The sequence below is a fragment of the Lynx rufus genome, unplaced genomic scaffold (genome assembly GCF_022079265.1).
Source record: "Lynx rufus isolate CCGP_SWC_20201006 ecotype Redwood Valley unplaced genomic scaffold, mLynRuf1.p SCAF_1, whole genome shotgun sequence".
Lineage (NCBI taxonomy): Eukaryota > Metazoa > Chordata > Mammalia > Carnivora > Felidae > Lynx > Lynx rufus.
The window spans coordinates 16,668,761-16,696,466 of NW_025814823.1; the positions used below are offsets into that span (position 1 = coordinate 16,668,761).

Sequence of the window (27,706 nt, forward strand, 5' to 3'; positions counted from 1 at the left end):
GTATCAGTAAAATATTTCTATAGCTTAATAAGTAAAATCTACCGGATACTGCTTAATTTTGTTTTGGTGATTCAAGGTTTGTTGTGCCGAGAAATCATAATGGTGACTGTTAATCTTTCTTTTATAATTCTGCAGATGTGAAAAATCACTGGAGATTGGATTGGATATGTATGGACTCCAGGTCGTATGCTGAAAAATATTTCTCTATCACTATACAATGTGCGCTTTTTTCCTTCGTATTTATCTCTTTCCTCTGAAGACCTTATTATTTCAAACCACATAGGACTAAGATTTTCAAGCCATGTAAGATCTGGCATATTAAAATATATGTCTTGGATATCATTAGATTTTCCTTAATGTTGCCACAACCAAAGTATATACAATGACTGCTTGTTGGTATTGGAAAGCAATCAATGCAGGATTATGGTTTTGAAAGAAGGAAGCATTGGAGGTTAGGACCACATGCATTCCAGCTTCCCTCCAAGATCATTTTTCAATTATTAAGCTGCTATATAGAGCCCAAGACAAGAGTGGAAGTCTCACTAGGCAGAGGGAAGAGAAAGAGTGTTCCAAGGTGCCCAAGTGGTTGGAATAGTAGGGGAAGGATGGGAAAAGGAGCCGCAAATTCTCCTTGGGTCCTTGGCCATCTGGTAAATTGTTAATGCACAGTGAGAAATTAGAGAAGGCCTAGCATAGAATAGCTTCTAGAAGATGGATATCCTAGCAAAGATCACAGAAACAGTACCTAGGGGATGAAAGATGGCCTTGGTCCCAGCTACAATGGAAAGAATTTGATGAATACCCTGATCTTTAACTTGAGACCCAATAGGACCGTTTTATGAGAGTAAGAACCAGTTCCTTGGAATAAGGGCAAAACAGAGAGAGTGTCTCTCCCCCCATCCCCTCCCCACTCCCAATAGAATGCCTTTCAAAAACCCGGAATGAAATCTTGAAAGAATCAGGAAAACATGCTTGGATTCAACTGTTTGCCAGTACAGAGAAAAAAAAAAAAGGTCAAGAGAAGGAGACCCAGAAATGAGCCAGACGGTGGAATTAGGATAGAAATGACTTCAAAATAACTCTGATTAATATATTTTTAAAAACCTGAGGAAAACATAAACAATATAGAAGAAAATATGTGAAGTCATTCATTAACTGAATTGATCTGACAGCAGATTGGATACAGCAGAATAGTTAGTGAATTCAAAGACAGACTGATAAAAATTATACATACTGAAGCAGAGAGAGAAAAAATAATGAAATACAAAAGAAAGCACTAAACATATGAAACATGATCAAATAGTTGAATTGTGATTGTTTCTCAGAAGAAGAGGATAGAAGACATGAAATAGAAGAAATATTTGGAGAAATGCTGGTCTAGAATTGTTTTGATTTTTTTAATGTTTATTTATTTTTAAGAGAGAGACAGAGCATGAGCGGGGGAGGGGCAGAGAGAGAGGCAGACACAGAATCCGATGCAGGCTCCAGGCTCTGAGCTGTCAGCACAGAGCCCAACGCGGGGCTCGGACTCACGAGCTTCCAGATTGTGACCTTAACAAACTGAGCCACCCAGGTGCCCCTGGTCTAGAATTTTTTAAAATCAGATGAAAGCTATCAACTTACATGTTTATAAAGCTTAGTAAGACCCAACCCAGTAAAACTGGGATAAATGAAAAGATAACTACATCTAGTCATATCATCGTCAAATCCTGAATATCAAAGACAAAGGAACATTTTTTAAGTGGTCACAGAAAAACGTCATCTTAAAAGGAAAAATAAGACCGATGGTTAAATTTTACCAATAACCACAGAAGCCAACACCTAATAAAAAAAATCTTTAAAATACTAAGAAGTAGGGCACCCGGGTGGCTCAATTAAGCGTGGGACTCTTGATTTGGGCTTGGATCATGATCTCACATTTTGTGAGTTGGAGCTCCATATCCAGCCTCACACTGACAGTGCAGAGCCTGCTTGGGATTCTCTCTCTCCCTCTCTCTCTGCCCTTCCCCTATTCGCATATGCTATCTCTCTCAAAAATAAATAAGTAACCTTTAAAAAATACTAAAATTTGAGTGCTTCTGTGGCTCAGTCAGTTAAGTGTCTGACTTCAGCTCAGGTCATGATCTCCCGGTTCATGAGTTGGAGCCCGGCCTCCAGCTCTGTGCTGACAGCTTGGAGCCTGGAACCTGCTTCTGATTCTGTTCTCCCTCACTCCCTGCCCCCCTGCCCTTCCCCTCCCCTCTCTCTTTCAAAAATACATAAACATTAAAAAAAATACTAAAAGTAAACATCAATAACTACCCTGACCACCTAGAAATCTATACTTAGTGAAAATACTCTTTAAAATGATAGAAACAATTTCATACTTGAAATAGTTCACTAGACAATCTCCAGAATGAACACTTAAATGGCTGAACAAAAAAAGAATCTCAGAAAATCAAAGCAGTCAAAAAAGCATGAAACATTATCAAGAAGAGTAAACGTATTTAGGCATATGTAAATTAATATTGATAGATCTTTAAAAATGAAGGATAAGGGATTTATATAATATGTAATGTAAAATATAAGACAATAGTCATATGATGGGAGTGGATGTTAAATAGTACTAAACTATTTTTGCATTTTTGTGCGCTGGCAAAGTATCAAACTAGGCAGTGATAAATCAAGGCTCCTTTTTAAAAAATCTTCATGATCACCATTAAACACAAAATATAAAAGTTACACCTAAAAGGCTAAGAAAAAAGTAATTCTCCCTATATTGTTTGTATTTTTCTCCAAGTGGTTATTGCAAATATCTACAATGTTTTCCTCAAGTTTTATAGTGTTTGCAGAAGATGTGTAATCACATTCATAAAGGATATCTAGATCCTAACATCTGCTGTCCTAACATCTTCCCAAAGTACAGTTTTTCTTTGTAATATTTGCAGTACCCTCTTCCAACATCTATGAAATCCCTTCCTATGAACACAAAGTGAACAGTTGTCTTCTTTATTTTATTTCCTTATGCTTGCTTATTTTTGAGAGCTAGAGAAATAGAGATAGTAAGCATGAGCAGGGGAGGGGCAGAGAGAGAGGGAGAATCCTAAGTGGGCTCTGCACGGTCAGCACAGAGCCCATGTGGGGCTCAAACTCACGCACCATGAGATCATGACCTGAGCTGAAGTCAGACACTTAACCCGCTGAGCCACCTATGTGCCCCAAGTTGTCTTCTTATAAGAGCCACTGTTCTTGAACAGATGGTCACGTCTGGGATTTTTCACTGCACTGAAACAGCGTTATGTTTCCTGGAGAGGTGGGTAGTGCTCCCCAAACTCCTCTCCCCCTCAGCAGAACTGTGTCTCAGGGAGTGGCCCCTCTCCCATTGTAAAACTGAAAACAATGCTTCTAGTCTTAACTGGTACACCCTTCTCTTTCTAGGACTCACACATGCACCATGGGTAGATTACTATGAAAACACATCAGATAGATTGGTTTTCAACAAGGAGTGATTTTGCCCCATCCCAGGGGAAGTTGCTACTGGCATCTAGTGCCGTAGAACATTCTATAAAGCCAGGACAGCCTCTGCAACAAAATATTACCAGTCTAACATGCCAGAAGTGCCAAGACGGAGAAGATCTGTAATTACACCAACCCCAAACTCTACCCTGAATTACTTATGGCTGAGGCTTCCTTTCTTTTTGATTGTTCCTCTATTTCCTCAGGATTAGTTCTAATCTGAGAGGCTCCTCATTCCCTCAGCATAAAAATACATCTTAATGAACCCTTCACGTCAGGATCCAACTAGTTAGTTCTGCTAATAAAGAAGTATATAAATATCTATACATTTTACTTATGCTTAGTGGCATTCCAGTTGAAAGGTTCCAGTGAAATACAATCTTTGAAGTTAATATAACGCCATAATTCAGCTAAATTAGTACATTCTACATTCAAGAAGCATTTATACTTTTTTGTGTATAAGCAACAGCTGATTGAGTACATTTCAGTAGCATTCTGTAGAAAACTGTAATTAATTTTCAAACTCATGTTCAACTGTCTAAATTAGGGTTTTGAAGAAGAGTAAGAACAGTTCATAATGGGGAAAAATGAAATGTAGTGGCTTGGAGTGCAGAATTTAGAGCCAGATAGGCTTTAACTCAAATTATCTCTGCCTCTTTTGAACTACAAAACCATAGAAGACTTTGTTAACACTCAAATTCTCAATTTCTCATTTGTAAATAAGGATAGTAATAGCTATCTCTTAGGGATGAGGCAAGGGATTGTTTTGTTTTGTTTTAAATAATAAAGGGAGAAAACAGGTACAAGATCCATGGAAAGAATTCGCAGTATCTCTTGTCTTCAATAGGAAGGTTGAGCAAGAGGCTAATTCTTAACCCAAAGCAACTGACTTCTTGAACTGTTAAGTCTTATGACAGACTATTTCTTTTGTGACCAGAGTATTGTGTATTCTTTTTCATATATATTTCCCATTAGTTTTTTTTATTTACTCTATTTGCACCAAATAATTCTTACTGACTGATAACTTCCAGCTTCTACCTTACTTTAGGTTGTATGTGACATGACATAGGTTCCCAGGTTTGTTTGTTTGTTTGTTTCTTCATGACTGTAGAACTGCTGATCCCAATGAACTGATTTCTCTCAATATGTTCTAGCTTAATTTCCGAGACTAAGAAATGTGACTTCCCTAGCTCATGTTTTGCCAAAATACATAATTAAGGGTGACTTCCTAAGATTTGGACTGAATGTTGAGTCACAAATCCACACTTAGGCCAATCAGTAGATGTGTGTGTGTCAGAAGGAGGGAAGATACGGTACCATTGCTTTCTCTGACTGTCCCTTGAGTGGGGGGGGTTGTAGGTGGGTTCGGGTTTTCTCAGAATTAGCTTATAGGTATCTTGACTCGCAGATATATTGAATAAATGTTAAATGAGGTAGATAATCTATTATATTTTAAGTCTATTTGTACAAGTCACCCAATAACTGTACTTATTATTATTACTATTGCAATGGTTAAAATTGCTAATTGATGAATATTTCAGTTAAAAACTATTGTAGGGAAATACTCATTAAAAAATGTAGTTTATTTTAAAAGAGGTGGTAGATATTTTTATGCCTAAGTATGAATTTGAAGATGAATTTATCTCCTAGTGAATTTTATATTCATTCACTGAACATTAGGGAAAAGAAAACTTTCAAAGTGACTATTCCATGTACTTCTTTACTTATCTGTAAGAAGTTGTAGCTACAACTTGACGTATGATTTGTACATGTTCTTAATTTCTGGGGAACTCTAGGAAACAGCATCTTCTGGTTAGTCTGGAAATAGATAAGAAAGAGTACTTTCACCATTCTTCCAGCAGAAAATCAATTTGTAATTATAGAGTAAATACACCAAGAGTAATTCAGAGAAGGAAAGAGACATAGAATGCTCATATTAGTGAATATTTCTGTATATATAAATCAGGCAGATCAAAGTTGAATTGCCTCCTAGAGATGGTGGTAGGAACTCCCTGGAGTTATGTCCGTGCTTGGGAAATGTTGATTTTGTGACTATAAAGCCCTGTGTTTGTTGTGTCCCTCGGAACAACTGATAGCCTGCCAGTTTTCTCTGGAACGTTTGCACCTGCCTCCCCCTCACACTGCTCCACCCACCAATCAACCCAGTAGACACACAATCCCTAGTACCAGAAAAAAAATCTAGATTCTTTATCAGTTTATTTGCAGCGTATTGAAGAAAGCTTGCGTTCTGAAGCCTGGTAGACATCTCCCTCCCACTTAGTTAGGTGCACGACATTGGAAAAGCCCTATAGCTTATTTTGGCTTCAGATTTTCTTTTTAATCTATAAGACAATGTTCCATGGGACTTTTATAAAAACCAAAGTAATAAAACACACAAAGTTCCTAGCCTTCAGTAGATTTCCTTTCTTTTACTTTTCAAGGATTTGTCAGAGAGAGAAATGAAAAGTTCTATCAGAATACACTTCTGGTCACATCTCTCTGATTCTGGCAGTTATAGTGTCAGACAGAAGAGACTCTAATACCCACCCCAGATATTTCAACTAAATGTTTCTACCATATTCTGCTTGGCTGGAATATTAAAGGAAGAATGTTGTCAAACTAAAAGAAAGATTTTCTATCAAACAAAGTTCTGGAGCTTTATTACCCACTAAATCAGGGTAAATAACAAGTTTTATCTAGTATCCCAGACAACAGCAAATGTTTATTACTTAGCTTCCCTGAAAAATAAACTCCATCAGGACAGAGAGGCTCCCCACTTGCTCACTGATGCAACCCCAGGATCTAGAACCGTTTTTGACACATAGGTAACACTTGTTGAATAAATGCATGAGAGCTCCAAAAAATATCTGCAGTAATTTAATGAGAAATTAGATCTCCTAAAAAGAGCAGAGATGTTTAAAAATATTATGAAAGTCTAACATTAAGAATCATTAGGATCTGGACCACATAATAAAGAGGCAAAAAGGTTTTTTTTTTAACTTATTTATTTAAATTCAAGTTAGTTAACATACAAGTGTACTATTCGTTTTAGGAGTAGAACGGAGTGATTCATCACTTCCATGCCACACCCAGTGCTCAGCCCAAAAAGTGCCCTCCTTAATGTCCATCTCCCCCTTAACCTCCCCCAGCAGCCCCCAGTTTGTTCTATATTTAAGAATTAGAGACAAAAAGTTTTAAGTGTCCAACTTGCCTGTATTAGCACAGAGCACAATGATTGAAATTCATATTGATGAACCTGAGTCATTCAAAACGTTGGATTATATTAAGTATCTTTAATGTTTAAATCAGAGAAGTAAACATTTTATAAAGAATTCTACAACAGCTAATTTACAAAATAAATTCAAGCTTAGCTATTTAAGGGAAAAATCTTTAGTCAACACTCCATGCCTTATTAATGTTAGATAGTTAATTACAGAATTTCTGGTTGTGTGTGCATGTGTGTGTATAAAATACTTCTAAATGCAAAATGAAACGTTGTGTAACGGATTTTTACCTTAAAATAACAAGCTTTCTGATACTTCTGATGTACCGCATACTGATATTAATTACAATTTAAATTAAAATCTGGGTATTAATAATTGGAGAATTAGAGATATAGTCACACATATTTCAAATAGTACATGTGTAAATATGCAAATTATATTATTTTTTTGAAATGGCAAAAAGTAGAAGAAACCTAAAAGTCTAGCATTAAGGAACAGATCAGATCAAAGACTGAAACATCCACACAAAGAAATACTGCAGCTTAAAATTTAAAAGATACCTCCAAATATATTGTTATTAACAACTGCCCTGGTCAGTCTTTTTTTTTTTCTTTTTCCTTCTCTTTTTTTTTGCCCTGGTTAGTCTTAAATAAAATTACAGAGTACTAGCCAATGTGTATAGTATGCTATAATTTGCATGAAAATGAAACATACTATATATGAAATACGTCATATATATTCACATATATGTTTCCTTCTGCATGGTCCATCTCTGGAAAGAAGGATCAAGAAGCCAGTAACTTTGGTTGTCTCTGGGTACTGAGGCAAGTTTAATTTTCATTTTATACTCTCTGACAATTTTTTCTAAGTTGTAGCATGTATGTGCATTACTGAACCACATGTGGCTTATGTCCCATATTTCTAAGCCCACGTCTGGGTTCACAGGCAGTTGCAGGGAGCAGTTTTGGAGCAGAATGACAGCTTCCACCCCAGACATCTGGATGTGTCTGCTTCTTAATTGAAAGAGGCAGAGACAGAGAGACAGAGAGAGAGAGAGAGAGAGAGAGAGACAGTGCATGAGTGGGGGAGGGGCAGAGAGGGAGACGCCCTCTGAAGGCAGGCTCCTGGCTCTGAGCTGTCAGCACAGAGCCGAACATGGGGCTCAAACCCATGAGTGAACTCATGATCTGAGCCGAAATGGGACGTTTAACTGACTGAGCCCCCTATGATGAGCCATTCTTAAAGGTCCATAAAATCCTTATTTAATTTGTACTTCAAATAAGTGGGAGTCACTAAGGAGTTCATAAGTTTTATAAAGCATTTGCATTCCATAAAATGTGTCTACTTCTGAAAAATGGATTTCTGAAATCTAGTTACATTTAAATAAATAAATAATAAATAAATAAATGAATAACATTTATTTAAATAAATAAATTATAAATAATATTTGTACATAAATATTCTGAAGTTTATAATGGAATGCTTTCTATGCTAAGTTATTTACATTATTTCCTTGATTTAAACTGAGTTATCAAGAAAAAATAATCACAAAAATCAGTGTACTTATGAGTGGTAAGTTTTAATTATTTTAAAATCTATCTATTTAATATAAATAGAGAGATAGTAGACATATTTCAATTGTGCATAAATAACACCACTATATCCACCACTTAGATTAAACAGACATTAATATTTTATCACAGTAACATTAAAATTATTTTTGCATTTTTAAAAATAACAAAGTTACAAACTTATATAAGTCTCTACCCCTTCTCCCTCCATTCTTTTGCTCTCCCTTAAAATTGGTGTACTGCATTTTCTTGCTTGATTTAATACTTTACTATATATGAATGATATATGTAATTTTTGTTTTTTACATATACATAAATATTATTTTACTGTGATATGGTTTTTCTTTTACCATTATGCTTTTGAAGTTTATCTAAATTGATTAATGTAGGTATAAGTCATTAATTTTCACTTATACACAATTTTCCATGAATAAAAGAGTCCAACATATAACTAATGTTAGTCGACATTTTGATGTTTTGTGTAAACTTCTGTTTAGTTTTTGGGTCATATTTACTTGGCAAATCTAGTACTACATCCTAGGTCTCCTCTCTTCTTTGGGGATGTATACTGTATTTTTTGCAAAAAAAAAAAAAATGCTCATTTTCATTCCACAGGATGTCAAACATATTCACATGACACTGACAAGTAATATCAGAGATGATCGTACATATAGCACTCAGTGTAACCGCAAAAGCATCTATAATTTGCTTTAATTTGGGTTCTGTCCATTCCTACAGTGCCTCTGCATATTTCTGGAGAGGCATTTTCCCAGGATGAATAGAAATGATGTCTCCAGACACCTAAATACAGATCTGCCTTTTTTTGTCTTGCTTCTTTAAGCCTTGCTTTGGGCTTGTCTTCGATGGTGCAATTTCTCCTTGGCAGATAACTACCCTCTTGAGCACATTCATCATCAAATAGGATTCGCTGAGCAAAGCATACTGAACAAAAGTTTTAAAAACTTCACTAATCTGAACACCTTCTGCAGAGGTGTTCATTAATGAGTGAAAAATGTTGAAACGGGAAAAGGAGATAGGGAAAAATCTCTCAGAAACTTTATAGTGATTCCCATTACTCCTTCCTGTACCCCAGTAATCGTCAGGATTCAAACTCAATTATAAGACGAACTTAAAATATCTGCTGCACATATGAGAGGAATACAGTAAATATCTTGGAATTAAAGAATGAAAGAGTGTTCCTATTATGATTTTATTCCTGATATGCCTGGACCTATGAATTCTATTTTCACTCTCATGTTTAATCAAATGTAATCAGTTGAAGAATGTTGAGTCATGAAGCTTAACATTTGTTGAATGGAGTACTATGGGCAAAATTTGCATTGCTGTCTTTTGAAAAAATAGGGGATGATAACCTTCTTTCTAGCTTGACTAGTATCATGGCCGCTGCCCATTTGGGAAATAGGAAGCGAACCCACTTGCTCATTCATGCATTCCTTCATGCATCTGTGGGTTGATTCTTTATGGCATGCCATAGGAATATGTTGAATACAGGTGATTTAAAGCAGAATAAGAGACACAGTTCCTGGTTTTACACTTTATCGGGACAGAAATCATTTAAATAAATATTTGTACATAAATAATATAGTACAATCATTGCTCATCTAAAATGAACACAGGTTGATGTGAAAATATATAAAAATGTCAAATGATATTAATCTGAAATGTTGGGAAAAGTGCCCCTGATGCAGTGTCATTTGAGATGTGACCTGAAGAAAAGTAGCAGGCTGTCATGTAAAGAATACTTAAAGCAAAGGGCCAACTTCTTATATGAAGACCCCAGTGTGGGGAAAGCTTCTTATTTAAAAAAATTTTTTTTAAATATTTACTTGTTTTTGAGGGGGGGGGCAGGGGAGGGGCAGAGAGAAAGGGAGATATCCAAAGCAGGCTCCAGGCTCTGAGCTGTCAGCACAGAGCCTGATGCAGGGCTCGAACTCACAAACTCAAGATCGTGACCTGAGCCAAAGTCAGATGCTTAACCAACTAAGCCACCCAGGCGCCCGAAAAGCTTGTTATTTTTGAGGAATGAAACAGAGGCTGTCATTTTCCTCCTGCACAGAAAATCTTGATTCTTATTGGCATTAGTATACCTTATTTGAAAAGTTAAATAGCTGGTTTCCAATCTTGTATATAAGGAGGCTGGAAATCATCATGCTCATCCTCACAATGAGAAATAAACTGAACAAATTGAAAATCAACAACTTTTCCTAAGTACACTGGAGGACCGAGGTCATGGGGCAAATTGGAAAGGCTGGTAGGCAGACACAGAGATCACAGCTGGATGGAGTAGAAACCTAGAGCAGCAACTTTCATGGGCACCAGTACTGGGGTAGAAAAACAAACCATGATTTGCTCAAAGTTCAGTGCAGCCAAGTTTGAGAGTAAAACCCCAGGCTGAACTAGTCTTAAGGGGAACCCCACACTTCTGTGAGCTTTATCTCCAGGAACCCTGCTAAGGTCTCACAGTGATCAGGAAAAAAAAAAAAAAAAAAAAAAAAAAAAAACCTCATTCTCACAGGTGGATAGAAAATTGGCCATTTAAAATGGCCTCAAAGGAAACTTTTTTATCGGAGCCTAACTGCCTGGAATTTTACTATATAACCCAACCAACCTGAGAAACAGAAATACCTAAATTTAGCCTTTTCTGGTCTTCAGCATGGGAGAAGGGAAAGACCCAACATAGCCTCTTCTAGCCTTTCATGTGGGCAAGGGAAATGCCCAGGTCTAGCCTTTGTGTCCAGCTTAAGGGTGTTAAAAGCAAAAACAAGAATAAAACCAAAAGCAGGACCCTGAGAAGCACTTGTGAAAGAAACAGACCAGATTCAAGGAAAGAATGGGATCTCTGTAGGAGAGCACACAAGGAAAGTCTCTAAGGAAACACAAGGACAAGAGGGAGACAGACAAGAATATCTGAGGACATTTTAGCCTCCGACACTTAAAAGTACTGCAAACAGTAAACACAGCTAACTCTTAGTGAGATATATATAAAACCTCATGCTAAAGGTCTATTTACTACATTTACCTTTACCCAGCACATGTCTGGGTAGAATAAAAATTTTCAAGAATATAAAAAAAACAAAAACAAAAGCAAAATGAAATAAAGCAACAAGAACAACCCCTCCCCCCCCCCACAAAAGGGGTTGAACAAAAAGACAGAGCAAGCATCAACCCCAACTCAGATACAGAAGAGATGTTGGAATTATCAGATGAAATTTAAAATAGCTATGATTAAAATGCTAAGGGATCCATCGGGAAAAAAAAAGTATACAACCTCCAGGAACAGATGGATAAAGTAAACAGAGAGGGGAATGCTGAGAAAGAATCCAAAGAAAGTGCTAGAAATCAAAAACACCGAACAGAAATGAAAAATGCCTATGATGAGCTCTCAATGGATCAGACATGGCCAAGGAAAGAGTCTTGAGCCTGAAATAATGCCAATAGAAATGTTCAAAACGGAAATACAAACAGATACAAGAATTCAAAAGACTGAACAGAATATCTAAGAATTGTGGGATAATTTCAAAAGATAAGTTGTATATGTAATGGGAATATCATAAAGGGAAGAACAGAGGGAGTGTTTGAAGCAATCAGGACTGAGTTTCCCCAAATTACTAACAGACTGAAACCACTAGGAAACTTAGAAAACACCCAGGAAAATAAATATTAAAAACTCTACATCTAACCATATTATATTCAGAAAATCGAAGACAAAGAAGCCAGGGGAGAAACTTTACATATAGAAGAGGAAGAGTAAGAATTATATGAAACTTGTCTTCAGGACACATTCAACAAGAGAGAAGAGGGGCTCCTGGGTGGCTCAGTCAGTTAAGTGCCTGGCTCTTGATTTTGGCACAGGTCATGATCTCACGGTTCATGAGATCAGGCCCTGCGTTGGGCTCTGTGCTAACAAAGTGGAGCCTGCTTGGGATTCTCTCTCTCCCCCTCACTCTCTGCCCCTCTCCTGCTCACTCATACACATGAGTTCTATCTCTCAAAAAAAAAACCAAACTAAACTAAAAAAAAAAAAAAAAAAAAGAAATACAGCTGATTTAATAAAAAGAGAGATAAGAGTAAAATATTTAAATTGTTGAATGAAATTAAAAAAAACTCATCAACCTAGAATACTGTATTCAGTGAAATTATCTTTAAAAAGTGAAGGAGAAATAAAGACTTTTCCCAACAAACAAAAATTGAGTAAATTTTTTGCCAGGAGACCTGTCTTGCAAGAAACATTAAAAACAATTCGTCAGGAAGAAAGAAAAAAAATATGTCACTCACTCAGAACTAAATAGAGAAAAGAATATCATTAGAAGAATATGAAGTAAAAGAAAACCCTTTATTTTTTATTCTAAATTGTTCTAACAGGTAACAGTTTGCTCAATATAATAATAGCAACAAAGTATGTGGTACTTACAACTGGTAAATAAGTTAAATAAATGACAGCAAGGGATGGGAGGGAAGAATTGGGTATATTTGTACCGCCCAGGAAATGCTGTAATGATATTAGAAAGAAGTCTTGGATTAGTTGGAAACACTTATTGCAAACCCAAGAACAACTAGTTAAAAAAGTAGTAAGAGATGAATAATTGTCATGCTAACAGGGGAGATGAAATGAATCATAAAATCTTATAAAATGCATAATTAAAACCAGAGAAGACAGAAAACAGAAGACACAAAAGAAAAAAAAAGCAAAAGAAAGAAAGAAAGAAAAAAAGAAAGCAAAAGAAAGGGCAACAAGAGAAACAGAAAAGTGTAACAAATATGGCACATATTAATATTTACCTGTTGTATTAACATGTCCAACTATATCAATAATCACTTTACGTTAGTTTCAAGTGTACAACATAATGATTCAATATTTATATACATTGCAAAATAATTACACTCTAAGTCCAGTTAACATCTCACGCCGTACCTAGTCATACATTTTTTTTTATGATGAGACGATCATAAGATCTTCTTTAAGATCTACTCTCTCAGCAACTTTTAAATATGCAATACGGTATCCCTGTGATTTGTTTGTTTTATACCTGGAAGTTTGTGCCTTTAACCCCCTTCACCCATTTCACTCACACCCCATCCCCCGCCTCTGGCAACGACCAGTCTGTTCTCTAAAGCCATGAGCTCCTTTCTTTGTTTGTTTTTTGGTTTGGAGGTTTATTTCTAGGGTCCATATAGAAGTGAGGTCGTATTGTATTGTCTTTCTCTCTTGGATTTGTTTTGAAGTAATCTCTGCTAGAAAGACAGATATATGGAAGGATAGGTGAAAAAATACTTGGCACATTTTGCAGCTTGTAACTAGGATCCTGGCAGAGCCCTTCTGCTACTTATGTAACAGGTGCTTTGGGCCACCCTAGTCACAATGCGTCCACCTAGAAATGTCTTTCTTTAAAAAAAAAAAAAAAGGAAATTAAGAAGTGAACATGTGTGCTCACTGCCCCCGCACACACCCGGGTACATACACACCCGGGTACAAGTTGGTTGGTGCAGTGATGAAATTCTAGTATTTCAACCAGAGTAGGAGGTTTCATGTCTGAAGACAATAGCCCTAGTCCATGGCTAGCCATCAGTCATAATTTCTTATGAAACAACTTATACAAATATATAATTCACCTTTTAGGGCTCTTCTCATTTCAAAATAAAGTCAACTGAAATGGAAAAAAATGAATATTTAAACATTTTTTTCTCTTTCAAAATAATGGGAGGAATGTATGAACATTTATAGGAGATTCAGGTACAAAGTAAACAGTGCTCAATGTTCCCTCCTGAAGAACAAAGCGAAATGAGTAGAGGGCAGTGTGAAACTGACATTTCCCAAAGAAAAGCTCCTCTGTTAAAAGCTGTGTGGTTCCATCAAATTTACGTAAAAAACAACCCAGCGATGAAGAAAGGTAACAATTTGGTCATCACTGCCCGTTCTCATGAGTCAGAAATAATGGTCTTTAGGATTAAAAATATCTTTAAGCTTAACTTTAAAATATTTAACAGAATTTCTGAGATTCCCTCAAACCTCTTCAGCTCAGCAAAGAAGCTTTGCTATTCTATCATATCCGAATTTCAGCCATGACAACAATGTGTACTAAGTGCTCCTCCAAAACATTGGGGGTTCTGCAAATTGTTACTATGGACCTGATTAGTCCATTATATCTACCATTTTCTTTGATGTGTCTTGTTTTAAAAAAATATCCTATGGATGCCTGGTGGCTCAGTCGGTTAAGCAAATGACTCTACGTTTCGGCTCAGGTCGTGATCTCCCAGTTTCAAGAGTTCGAGCTCCACATCAGGCTTTACATTGACAGTGTGGAGTCTGCTTGGTATTCTCTCTCTCCCTCTCTCTCTCTTGCCCTGCCCCACTTGTGCTGCTTCTGTCTCTCTCAAAATAAATAAATAAACTTAAGAAAAGGAAATACATCTAAAAATATTCTATATTTCAACTCAAAAATACAAACTGCAAGTCATAAAGGAAACAGTCATCCTTTCCAGAGAGACTTAATCATTGCTTTATTTGTTTATTCTGTATTCTAGTGCCTGAAAAGATGTAATGGATTGGTTAAAATAAGACTATTCATCATTTTTAGGAAATGTCTCTGATATAAAGTGGGGTATAAGTGTATTTTAGAGGACTAACATCCACCCTGCATTTCATTGATATAGGAGGAGAGGATAGCTGAATGGGCTGTATACACAGGTTCTTGAGTTCTATTTAATGGGTTTGAAACCAGACTCCTTCCACTTACTAACAGTGTGAAATTGGACAAGTTACTTTAACCCAGCTGTGCTTCAATCACCTGTCTGTAAAATGAAAGCAACAACAATATCTACCTCATAATGTTGCCATGAGGATTAAGTAAGGTCATATAAAGTGCTTAGGTTAATTCCTGGCACATAGTAAGTGCTTCATTAACATCGGTTACTCTTACAATCTCTGCTATTTTTGCTATTAGCACTATCGGTGTATTAAGTGTGAAAACTAAGAAATAGGTACATGCATATGGACATACATAGTTGATCCTCATTATGCATGAGTTCCATTTTTTGTAAATTTGCCTACTTCTCAAAATTTACTTGTAACCCCCAAATCAATATCTGGGTTCTTTTGCTTCATTCATGGAAGGCATAGAATACAAAAACAATTGAGTTGCCCTGCATACACATTTTAGTATCCATTTTCACTTTTAAAATGGTATCTTTTAAAAAATCTTTAATATTGTCCAGTTTATCTTTTTTTTTTTTTCCTTTTTGAGTAAATGCTTTTTAAATCGTGTTTAAAAAATCATCGTGTCCTTGAGTATCATGAAGATACGGGTCTTTGTTGTCTTCAAAAAACCTTAGGTTTATATTTCAGATTCAGTCTATACTTCATATTTTTTTATGTTTATTTATTATGAAAGAGAGAGAGAGAGAGTAAATGGTGGGGGAGGGGCAGAGAGAGAAGGAGAGAGAATCCCAAGCAGGCTCCACACTCTCAGCATGGAGCCCAACTTTGGGTTCAATCCCATGAACCTTGAGATTATAACCTGAGCCGAAACCGGAAGTTGGATGCTTAACCAGTTAAGCCACCCAGGCACCCCTATACCTCATTTTAAATTGACTTTTGTGTATGGTATGACTATGAGGGAAGAGTCTCTCTTTCGCTCGCTCTCTCTCTCTCTCTCTCCACACACATACACCCATACACATAAACCTACGTATAAAACATTATATTTCCATTTAAATATCAAATTGACATGGCACCATTTATTGTAAAGACCATACTTTCTCCTTTGTATTACTGTATCATCTTTGTCATAAATTATATTATAAATGTCTGTTTCTAGATGATATTAGGTTTCTGTTGATAGTTTATCTAGATTTGAATCAATATCATACCAAATTAATAATCCTAGATTTCTAAGTCTTGATATCTCTATTGTAACACCTTCAGCATCATTCTAATTTATGAGTTTTAGCTATTCTTGCCTTTGAACTTGCACGTGAATTTTAGAATTGACTTGTCATTTCTACCCAAAGAACACACATTGTAATTTTACTTGTAAATGCATTAACTGTAGGGAATAATTTTGAAAGAAGCAATATATTAAAATAATTGAATCTCCCAAACAGTGCACATGGTATAATTCTCTAGTTAGTACTTCTTTTCTTTCATTCAATAATATTTTGTATTTTTTAGTAGAGAGCTCTTGCTTTCAATATACTAGATTTATTCCTAGCTAGAGATATTTGTTAATATTAGCATAAGTTGTATAAATTCACAATTTTCAATTTTTTTGTTCCAGGTATATTAAATAAATTATCATTTTTAATCTTGCTACATTGCTAAATACATTTATCATCTCTGTTTATCTAGAAAAATTTTTGGATTTCTACACACACCATCAACTTTTGATGAGTAATGCCAATTTATTTTCTTTCATCCCAATCATTATAAATTTAATTTTTTCCTATTATTGTGCTCTGACTAGACTGTCCAGTGAAATGTAAAATGAAGGAAATTATAATCTTTTCTCTTTCCCTATCTCTAGGAAGTGTTTTCAATAATTCATCACTTAGTATAATGATTCCTGAAGAATTTTTGTACATAATCATATTCAGATTAAGAAAGTACTTTTCTATTCTTGGTTTGTTTATATTTTCATTTTCATCTTTTCTGTAACATGAAGGATTGTTATTTAGTATTGAATTTTATCAAATTTCTTACATAACATACTAATGTGTAGTGTTAGATTTTAACCAGTCTAACATTTGTCTTATAATTAGGGGATTTTGTCCGTTTACATTCAAAGTAAGTTCTATACTGAGCTTGAATCTATTATCTTACTACTTATTTTTTATTTGATATATCTACTACATATGCCTTTCTTTTTTTTTTTTTTTTTTCAACGTTGATTTATTTTTGGGACAGAGAGAGACAGAGCATGAACGGGGGAGGGGCAGAGAGAGAGGGAGACACAGAATCGGAAGCAGGCTCCAGGCTCTGAGCCATCAGCCCAGAGCCCAACGCGGGGTTCGAACTCACGGACCGCGAGATCGGGACCTGGCTGAAGTCGGACGCTTAACCGACTGCGCCACCCAGGCGCCCCACATATGCCTTTCATCTATCTTTTCCTCTTTTGATTTAATTAATTATATTTAATTATTTTTTTCCTCACTCTATTAGCATATTGATTGTACATTCCTTTGCTATTTGTCCAAAGGTTAAACTAAATGTTACATCATGCATTTTCAAACAATTAGAACCTAATATAAACAATTAAATATTTCCTGATTTTTCTAGATCCTTAAAGTACTTAATCCATTTACTAGCCTCTCTTTTGTGTCACTATCTTGCAATTTAATTGTATGTAATTATTTCAATCCTATGACATTTATTATCATTATTATCACAACTACTGTGGTTTTGAATTGATATTTATTTAAATTTAGCCATCTATTTAACCTCGAAGAATTGCAACGTTTTGTCTAAAATCCTTTTTCTTTTTATTAATGAATTATTTTAATATTTCTTTTGGTAATGCCATGCTAGCGATACATTCTTTGTGTTTGTGGTTCATTGTTTTCTTCAAACATTTTAAAAATATCATTCCATTAGCTTTGGGGTTCCATTATTGCAATTAAAAAAAAAATCCATTCTTGTTATTTTAAAGACAATGGATTTTTTTCCTGGCTGCCATTTTTGCATTTTTATCCTGATGTGCCTCCGAGTGATTTACTTATTCCATCTAGGGTTTAAAGAGATCCTGAATCCTACCTTAACGTCTTAATTTAGCTCTGGAGAATTCTTGGTGATTTTCAATATTTCTTTGGTACCTTCTTTTTCTCTTCACCTTTTAAAACGTAAATCGATCATAAGTTAGACTCTTTCATTTTGTCCCATATATTCCTTACTTTCTGTTCTGAATTGTCTATATAGTTTTTTTCTTTGGCCTAGATTCTAGAGTTTTTGAATGATCTGTCTTCCTATTTATTAATCAATTATTCTATTCTGAACTATTAAGTTCTTAACTTCAATTATTTTATTTTTAAGCCCTAAAATGTCTATTTTACTAATTTTTATACATTTCAATTCTCTGATGAAATTCCTCCTTTAAACTCTTTTCTTTATTGTTTTCTTTATACTTTGACCATATTTACCACAGTTATCTTAAGATTATTGTTATTCTTTTCAATATCTACATCACGTATGGATGGGGCCATTAATTTTTCTATTCTTTCTGTGTTTTTAATTATCTGACCCTGTCTTTTGGTGTCCCTGTACTAGTAAAATTTCATTGAAATTTGAATATTGTGCATAAAAATTATAGTGTCTCAACACTATTTTCTTATTCTAGGCAGAATTTATGTTTTTCTCTAGTAGACTTTGGGGCTATTCATCTTAAACCAATTAGAGATTGAATTGTCATGAGGCCAAATTGCTGTTTTAGTACAGCTCCGTCTACTTCTACTACCTGACTGCCAAGGAATAACCTTCTAGCACTTCCAACTCTGAGCCTGAGCTATTAACTAGCCCTTTCACGTTATGAATTAGGAACTGTGCCTAAGCACAGACTACAAGACTACAAGAGTCTCCTTTTTCCTTTGCCAAGCCTTTTGCTTAGTTTCTAGACTCTCATCTTGTACTTTAGATAATGGCAAATAAAATCTGAGGAAAAAACTGACTGTATTGAGTTAATCATGAATTCCTGAGCCCTCAAAAGTTCTTTTAGCTGGACTAAAAATCATATTGACATGAAACAGAGTAACAGTAGAAAATACAATTTAATAGGCATACATTAATCTACATAGACATGGAAATTCCAAAGGCAGACAAAGTGAGGTATATATGTCATTCTGAACTCAGGAGAGGGAGTAAGGGTCTGGGATTTCAGAGGAAAGGAATGCACTTCACAGGATGATAAGAAGAGGTTATGTTTGGGAGTTAAACGTTTGCCCTGCCATACAGATGGGTCACTCAGATAAAATTTATCTCTGTTAATAACAGAGATATTCTGATACTCTGCAAAAGACCCCCAATTTAGATTCTTCTGTGTGGTTAAGGGAGGGACAAAAGTTTCTCTTGAGCCCACAGTATCTCAAGTGGCTTCAGGTCAAAATAATCCACATGTCAAAGTGGCATATTCTGGGAGGGACTGTCCTTAACCCTTCATATGTCTTTTTTTTTCTGTATTTTTGGTGCTTTGACATGTTGGGAACCTGCTGAAGGACTGCTCCTCCCAAGACCAGCCAATTCCTAGAAACAGTAAAGGACTCACATACAAACACATCTTTCCTATGCAAATAAACAAATCCAGAACTCACCCCGCCCCCCAGACAAATTCCTTACTGGGCTCTTACACTCTGGGCCTCTGTCCCTCTGCCCCAATCACTCCAGCGTCAAGTACCAGGCAACTAAGGACAGCCCTTACACCCCAAACCTTGCTGATATTATTCAAACTAGTCAATTCTAAACCTGCTTCCCCTTTCTTGACTGTTCATTCTCATGAAAGCCACAATGAAGTCTCTTGAGGATATTTCCCTCTTACTCCCTCGGCCCTCTGACCAATTCTGGTGCTTCTCCATGTGTGCCCTTTCCCCGTGACATAGCGTCGCCCCTCTTTTAAAGATCTGTGAGTATAACAAACTATCTTTTCAGTGGAAGGTATTCCCTGATCTCTTGGCCCCACCATATGTGAATAATTATAAAACCTACATTTTAATATATGTATTGAATCCTTTCTTTCCTCCTCTCTTCACATCAGACTCCTAACCCTTAGAGATTCCAATTCTTCTTCATTTTTGTGAGAACAGAGACTCGGATATTTTCTGTGCCTTCCAGGAACAATCCTTTGTCTGAGTCTTTCATTCAAAAGTTCACCCACTTATTATTTTTCCAGACCTGGAAAATGTTCCAAGGAAATGGTGGCTAGAAAATGTATGGCTGCCCCGACAACCACTCATCAGCCCTGAACTGTCCTGCATTTTGGCATAATAACATTTTCCTCAAGTACCTGAGTACTAGGTCTATTACCAATTTTCCCCATATGTTTCAAACACTATTCGGTTATATAAGCCAGAGTTTCCCCTTCTACGTGACCCCACCTCCATCCACCATAGATGAAAATGTCCTTTGATCAGCATTCTAGAATTCCCAACTATCACTAGCATTAGTATTTTTGTTACCATCTGACTGATGAGTAACACAATTCCAGAATCCTATTCTCAGGATATGCTACCTAGGCTAGTTTTCAGTGTATTTTCTCCCAGCCCATATCAGATTTCTTATTTCACTTATATCACTAATTGATGGCATCAGTTTTTCAATTAAGAAAAATACAGATTCAGAGAATGGTCACATATCCCTAATATTCACAGGCTTGTATCTTAAATGTAACATAGCAATCCTGAACATCTCACTTCTGTAAAATCTGTTGCCTAATTTTGTTACTTTTCCATGTGTAATTGATACTGACACCCCTTTGGCATTATCACAGTTGGTGTACTAAACAATTCATGAGCACTGGAAATTTGGTGCCCTTGAAAATCGGTAGTCAGTCACTCTGAAATTATTACTTAAGCTGTCTCCCTGCTATAGCAGTAGAAAAATTTTTTTAAGTTTTTTTTTCAGCGTTTATTTATTTTTGAGAGACAGAGAGAGACAAAACATGAGGTGGGGAGGGGCAGAGCGAGAAGGAGACACAGAATCCGAAGGAGGTTCCAGGCTCTGAGCTGTCAGCACAGAGCCCGATGCAGGGCTTGAACCCACAAACCATGAGATCATGACCCAGGCCAAAGTCAGCCACTTAACTGACTGAGCCACCCAGGTGCCCCTAGACAGTAGAAATTTTTAATTATATGATGATACTTTTTCTTGATTGCACCACTTAACTTCAGGGTGAAATGCCTTATCCGTTTATACTTTGCTTCGTGTTGTAAAATAATTGGCTGGGACAGGCAGAAATACACATTTGCTGTCTTTTCCTAAAACCATGTTCACTTTCCTGCTCATTATCACAGTGCAATCTAAAGGAAACTTTATTATTTGATATTCCACAGCTAAAGCTTGTGACAGGGATTTGAAAGTACTGATTTTATGGTAAGTCACATGCATGCCAGAGGTTGGGATAGATGATAACACATCAGGAGGGAAAACGTTTTCTTCAAAGTCGAAGACAAGTTATTGTACCTTGCATCTCCTACCCTGAAATAAGGCACAGCACTTCATTAGCCTTTTTGGATTCTGGAGAATGCATATTCCATACTGTATAATACTTCACTAACTACTTACTGAACAATAGAAGACTTTTAGTTTTGAGTGGGTGTCAGAACAAGGGGCTCTGTAGCAGCTTCAAGCTGAAGTGCAAACAGCCTTACTTATCAGATAAGTAACTAATGTGGGGCATATGACTTATCAGATCCAAAGGTACATGAGGTACTTGTAATCCCTCATAGAAGAGGTACAGCATGGGACGAGGTGCCGCCACGTTCTCTGTACCATTTTAGAGGCAATGTATGGTGTGTTATTGGGCTCTAGCAAAAACTGAGTACCTGACCACGGGATGTCAAGCGACTATGTGATCGGAGTGTCCACCATGAGCTGAATACTGTCAGAACCACCAGATACAATATCATGCAGGGATACTAACAATACAATATACAAGAAAAGCAAAGCATTCATGATCAGCCTCAACAAGATTTGGAGGGCACGAGTCAATTACTTATTCTGGTGTCCCAGACATAAAGATGACATACAGTTGAAACATATGTTTCCTAGCACATGACCTTTGGTCATTCATGGGGATGAATTATCTATACCTACCACAACTAGCTAAAGAAAAAAGAAAAAAAGAAAAACAATCCCAGACTTGGACCACGGACGGATAGGCTTGATTTGCCAATGTGAGCCAGACATGGACTGCTATCACGGCTACATTCTGTGGTGATTCTAAAGGATTTGGTGAGAGAAAGTCCTCTCTCTGAGCAGAGATTCTAGCAAGATACATAGTTACCAAGCTAGTGCAGTGGGAAAAGTTGTCTGAGATAAAGATAAATATGGCAACTGGGCAGTTGCAGATGGCATGGTTGATTGGCCAGAAGACTGGAAGGAACAAGTTTTAAAGACGAGAGACAAGGAAATATGGAGAAGAGACATGTAAATGAGCCATGGGAAAGGTCACAAATTGTGTGGCTCTTTGTTCTAACACGAATTCTTGCTGGATAGTATACTCCACAGAGAAGGATCTGAACAAACAACAAGAACACTGTATGGTTTTTCTAGGGGAATTCAGACAGTCTCTGTCCTTGGAACACCATTGTCGTCACGATGAGCCAACAAATGGAGTAGCCATGACAGCAGGGATGAGAGCAACATAGGTATTCAGAGCATGGGCTTCCTCCTACCGAGACTGACCAAGCTACTGCCTTTGTTGAATATACAAACTGTCAGTATCAGAGATCCATGATGAGTCCTTGCAAGAGTATTATACCTCAAGACAGTGAACAAGCTGATTGATTCACACAATTCTGCCTCAAAGAGGGAAACAGATAATGATACTATTTGTTTCCAGGAATTTTTAAGGTGTTTTTAGCATTGATATACATTCTGTGTGGAGGTTTGCCCTTCCTGTCCATAGTAGTTTGGCTAGAATTACTATCTAAGCGTTTGTGAGGAGTTGTATTTACTACGATGGTCTATAGTATAGACCAAGTGACATTCTTTATAGTGAAGGAAGTATGAAAGAAGATCCACTATTTCTATTAGATCCTCTTATACCACATCACCAAATCCTGATAGACTTATGGAAATAGACTCTTGAAGCCAACTTAGTTGAGAACCAACTAAGAAATGACACTCCATGGTATTGTGACACTGTTTTGTCAGATGTGGCACATATTTGAAACCCAAAGTCATTGTATGAATCTGTTTTCCTTAGAGCTAGAATTCCCTTCTCACCAACATTCCCAGTGGCATATATGAAGAATTTATACTTCTTGCCATTACAACAGAATGTTCTGGATTAGAGTTCCTAGTTCCTGGAGAGAGATGATATATGAGAGAACACAATGAGTGTTCTGCTAAACCTGAAGCTACAGCCACTGCATCAGAGTCTTTTCATGTAGACAGACCAGTAGACAAACATAGGAATTTTCTACTGGAGTGGGTGATTTACCACAGTGATCTTCAGGACATAAGGTTTTACTTCTGTAATGAAGCAAGTTTGAATATTGCTGGAATACGCATTGAGGTGACCCCAACTGCTTACGTGACCTCTGAAGACTACAAGTAGAAATTTCAGCAACTGTGGCCACACAGGGTCATGGTAACCAGGAGCATAGGCCATTCAGAGAGGAAAATCTGCCCTGTCAATCCACAAGTCAAACAGTTTCGATGAACTGAAATGCTGGCCATGGATGAGGGAAATGAAGAATGGGTGACCAAAAAGGGTGATAATAGTGATCAGTTACTGCCTTGGGCCAACTGTGGCAGTGGGGACCATTGCTCTGAAGCTAACTCTTATTTTTATTTTTTTATCTTTATTTTTTTTTAATATTTATTTATTTATTTATTTATTTTCTTTTAGAGAGACAGTGGGGAAGAGGGGCATGGGGGGGGGGGGGGGGTGGTGCAGTACGGCGAGAGAAAGAGACAGAAGAGAGAGAGAGAATCCGAAGCAGACTTCATGCTCAGTCCAGAGCCGGATGCAGGCCTTGATCCCATAAGCCTGGGACGACGGCCTGAGCCGAAATCAAGAGTTGGGTGCTCGGGGCGCCTGGGTGGCTCAGTCGGTTGAGCGTCGGACTTCGCGCAGGTCAAGATTTCGCGGTTTGTCAGTTTGAGCCCCGCGTCAGGCTCTGTGCTGACAGCTCGGAGCCTGGAGCCTGCTTCACATTCTGTGTCTCCCCATCTCTCGGCCCCTCCCCTGCTCATGCTCTATCTGTCTCTCTCTCTCTCAATAATAAATAAACGTTAGAAAAAGAAGAGTTGGGTGCTCAACCGACTGAGCCACCCAGACTCCCTGTTGAGTCTTATTTTTAAACTGTTATCACTTAGAGAATCAGAGACGGCCAGAAGTAGTCAGTGTGGGGTCCAAGTGGATCTGAGTAGCTCCGGGGATGGTCTGTGGCCGATATCGCTAATGCCTCACCCTCATTCCCTTGACAACTTACTCTCGCATTGCCTACCAACAGCTTCTTGATGTAAGAATCTCCGACTCTGAGCTGAAAGGGTTTTTGCAGACACATGGGAGTATGCTTCACCCGTGAGTGGAAGGGTCCTAAGTGCCAGGACAACACCCAAGGGGCAGCCCTCAATCAAAGCTGAATGCAAATTGGTCGATATGACCTAGCTTCATCGCACGGTTGGTTGTTGTGTACTTGACCACCCACCGCATTTCCCGTCCCTGTATTTGCCACTCCATTCACCTGTAGGAGGGCCTCAGGGTCGCCTTCCGCATAAACTACTTGAACTCAACTCTTAGTCTTAGCATTTGCTTCTGGGGGAACTTTAAGGCAATGACTAGAGAGATTGAAGTCAAGAGACAAGTAGCTCATCGCAGTGCTCTTTATTTTGTGGTTATACTGTGACTTTCTTCTTTTTCCTAATTTTATAATATTGAAAAAATTATACTCTTTGTTTTCAGGAAATTTTAAAGTATTTCTAGAATAGAAATGCTTTAATATAAAATAGAAGTACTCTGACTAATAAACAAATATATATATAATAAATAATAAATGTAAATAAATAAATACTAAAATAGAAATAGAAAATAGAAATATTCTGAATGGAAAACCAGATGGACTTTTAAAATACACACACTCTACTCATTTTTTTTCCTTTCCAGTAAGATTATTTCCATTTTTTTCATCTTCTCATCAGACAATCCTATTGTTTTTTTGTGTTTTTTTTTTCAGCCTGAAATCAGGTCAGAAGGAGAATAGTAGTTTACTAGAAATTTAAATTTTAAATGTATAATCCATTTCCTCTGGCCCAAAAAGAAAAATAAATGAGCTCACTAAATATGTCAGTTCAGGAGGAATTTTTCAAAATCATTTATTACATTGTTCTGTTGAGGTTGATAATGGTTGTATTTCTAATGTTGATAATAATGGAGACAAACACTTTGAAGTTCAGAGAAGGCTTCATAAGAACTGCAGAATGAGGGATGCCTGGGTGACTCAGTCAGTTACGTGTCCGACTTTTGATTTCTGCTCATGTCATGATTTCACAGTTCCGTGGGTTTGAGCCTTGCGTCAGGCTCTGTGCTGACAGCAGGGAGCCTGCTTGGGATTCTCTCTGTCTCCCTCTCTCTGACCCTCCCCCACTTGTAGGCTTTCTCTCTCAAAATAAAGAAATAAACTTTAAAAAGCCCCTGCAGAAAGATTATTATAATGCTCGCCCAAAGGAAACAGAACATGCAAGACAGATGACATGATTAACTAAGATGTGTTCAAGTCTCTATTAGTTCTACCAAATAATAAAAATAAAAATATTCAGGGGCACTTGGGTGGCACAGTCGGTTAAGCGTCCAACTTCGGCTCAGGTCATGATCTCACAGTCTGTGAGTTCGAGACCCGCATGGGGCTCTGTGCTGACAGCACGGAGCCTGAAGGCTGCTTCGGATTCTGTGTCTCCCTCTATCTCTGCCCCTCCCTTCCTCATGCTCTGTCTTTTTGTCTCTCAAAAATAAATAAACATAAAAAAATTTTTTTAATAAAATAAAAATATTCAATAGCAAACATTCATTAAACATCAATGTTTTACCAGATACTCTGCTCAGTTTGGTGAATATAAAAATTACTTATGTGTGGTTCCATAGCTTATGTCACACACAGTGGCTTCATTTCTTTATGAAGTTTATCTTTGCTTTTTTATTTATTGACAGACACTTGAATGACAAGAAAGTACAACAAGACTGCCGCTACAATATTTACCTGCAACTCATGCTTCTGATGCTCTAGCAAAATGAATAACAAGCATTTTCAAAATTTGGGCAATGCAATTATTTCTTGTACAAATCGTTATAGCTACTATACCTAGAGCTGACCTAGATGTGAATAGCTTGATAACTCCAGAGGTAAATTTAAAAAATGTATTACAAATTATTAATGCATGAAATAAGGTGTATAAGTGACATTATTGTGTCTAGGATTTGGTCCCTCACTGCAAAATCAGGGGCAAGGATTTAACTGCGGATAGTTTATTTGAGGTGCAATCCCAGAAGGCAATAAGAGCAAAACATATAAGGAGTGAATTATTCATTTGCTCGTAAGAATAGAAAGTCATACAGACACAATAGAAGGAAGCATAGCAATTTCTTAATGACCTAGACATTCAACTAGGATAAGACTCGGCAAATGCAATCTTCAGCATTTATACCAGGGAAATGAAGATTTATATTCACACAAAAACCTGTGCATTGGTGTTTATAACAACTTTCTTTGTTATAGCTGAAATCTGGGGACAATTCAGATACTTTTCAGTGAGTGCATGCTTCAACAAACCGGTACCTGCGTACCATATGAGACTGTCAGCAATGGTAAAGGAGCAACCTCGATAACACAAACCACCTGGATGAATCTCCAGGGAATTATGTTGTGTGAAAAGAGGTCAACCTTGCTACGATCCCATACATGTAACATTCGTGCAATGACAAAAGTATAAATACGGAGAGCAGGTTAGCGGTTTCTAGGGGTTGGGAAGTAGGGAGTGGAGCCGAAGCGGAGGTGGTCCTATAAACGCCAATGTGAGAACTCCTTTTGGTGACGGAAATGTTCTGTGCCTTGGCTGTATCAATGTCCACATCCTGTTTTCCAAGATGTTACCACTGGAGGAAACTGATAAAAGGTACATGGGCATCTCTCTGTATTATTTCTTGTATTTTAAAACGGCATGTGAATCTACAGTTGTATCGAGATTAGAAGTTTAATTTAACAAAAGACACAAATGCCTATACACACAGTTTACACTCTAGTGAAGAAACAGACAATAGACCAAACAAACCGATGAACATGTGGGATGTTAAAACAAGATAAGCAATAAGGACATAAAATATGGAGAGAAGTGAGTTAAAGGGTACGAAGAATAGGGTGCAATACTAAATGAGTGAAAAATATCAGAGAAAGTGATAAAGTGATGAATTCCTGAAAGTAAAGGAGTGAGTTCTGGATTTATCTGTGTGTAGAGCTGTCCAGAAGGAGGGAACAGCACATGGAAAGATCCTAAACAGGATATTCTGACCAGACAAACATAATAGAGGGACAGAGTAATGGAGGAACCTGGGAGTAGATCACATAGGGTTTTCTAGGATACTGTAAAGGCTTTGGCTTTTTCTACCTGTGAAATGTGACAGTTAAAAGGAAAGAGGTGAGAGATTCAAAGAGGGTGCTTAAAATCTAGAATTTATCCTGATCCAATGGCCAGTTCCC

At 37.0% G+C, this 27,706-nt stretch overlaps 1 pseudogene; it reads right to left on the reverse strand.

Annotated features, from left to right (window-relative positions):
* Positions 1-27,706, reverse strand: part of LOC124508344 (tigger transposable element-derived protein 1-like) — a 50,877-nt pseudogene that overhangs the window by 12,853 nt on the left and 10,318 nt on the right.